At 43.8% G+C, this 1,317-nt stretch overlaps 1 non-coding gene across 1 annotated transcript; it reads right to left on the bottom strand.

The window, feature by feature from the left end:
- Positions 1–575: 575 nt before the first annotated feature.
- Positions 576–682, bottom strand: LOC120266041. The gene has a single exon (XR_005537884.1). It is a non-coding gene; the product is annotated as a small nucleolar RNA R71 (small nucleolar RNA).
- Between the last annotated feature and the right edge of the window lie 635 nt (positions 683–1,317).

Genomic DNA, 1,317 nt, shown 5'->3' with positions numbered 1-1,317 from the left:
TTATATCATCGTTCTGATTTCTTTTTCTTTCTTTTTGGGTGCAGCTCCAGGTTATGACCCGAGGGAATCCCTCAATATTGGTTGAAGGAGATCTTGAGCTTGAATGTACACTTAAGAAAAAAGAGAAAGAGCCTGTGCAAGAACAGTCTTATTTAGCTGATTTGGAAATGGAAGGATCTGAAAACATGGCAGAATAGAATGAGCAACAACTAACATTATCTGATTGTGCCAGACCTTCAGTGTTGGGGACACAATCGGGTATTGTGCATCCCCCGATTACAGCTCAAAACTTTGAGTTGAAGCCGGCATTCATCCACATGTTGCTGCAATCCGCACAGTTCAACAGTTTAGCCTATGAGGATCCAAACAGTCATATAGAGAGTTTTTTCAAGGTGTGTGATATGCTAAAGATAAACGGAGTGACGGATGATGCCATCAAGTTGAGATCCTTCCCATTTTCCCTAAAGGGGAGAGCGAAGCAATGGCTACACTCATTACCTAGAGCATCAATTACCACATGGGAGGAGATGGTAGAAGCTTTTCTGGCCCGTTATTTCCCTCCCAGAAAATTAGCAAAGATTAGGAATGAGATCTCATCCTTTGTTCAGTTGGAATTGGAGTCTTTATTCGAGACATGGGAAAGGTTCAAGGAGCTCCTGAGAAAGTGCCCGCAACACAGATTCCCAGAGTGGATGATTGTTTAGACCTTTTATAATGGTTTGAACCCGAGTACAAGGCAACTCTTGGATGCGGCAGAAGGAGGTACCTTAGGTAGCAAGACCCCCGATGAGGCCCATCAGTTAATTGAAGAAATGGGGTTAAACAGCTACCTATGGAATGCCAAGGAGAAGAAAAAAATGGCCGGTCTCCATGAAATAGATGCGGTAACTTCATTGGCGGCTCAAGTGGAAAATTTGAGTAAGAAGTTAGATCTTCTAACTTCAAATAGAGTGGCGGCCGTGACTAATTGCACCGGGTGTGGTGGAGGACATGCTCCCTCTGATTGCCCGATCTCTATCGGTGATGTTTCTTCGGTGGAGAACGTTGATTTTGTAGGTAATGGCATGAGACCTCAAGGAAAGCCATATAGCAATACCTATAATTCAGGTTGGAAGAATCATCCCAATTTCTCATGGAGTAATCAGGGTTCACAAAAGGCCATTGGGCCACCGGGTTTCCAACAACAAAAACAACAAGCCCCTCAGGTGGAAAATAGAGTCTCAGGTTTGGAAACCCGAATGACTGACTTAGAGAAGCACTTGGCTAGATTTGTACAATCGGCAAATACAAGGTTTGAATCAGTCGAGGCTACACTTC

The sequence above is a fragment of the Dioscorea cayenensis genome, chromosome 7 (genome assembly GCF_009730915.1).
Source record: "Dioscorea cayenensis subsp. rotundata cultivar TDr96_F1 chromosome 7, TDr96_F1_v2_PseudoChromosome.rev07_lg8_w22 25.fasta, whole genome shotgun sequence".
NCBI lineage: Eukaryota > Viridiplantae > Streptophyta > Magnoliopsida > Dioscoreales > Dioscoreaceae > Dioscorea > Dioscorea cayenensis.
Note: the sequence above shows the minus strand (reverse complement) of the source record. Positions and strands in the feature narration are given on the sequence as shown.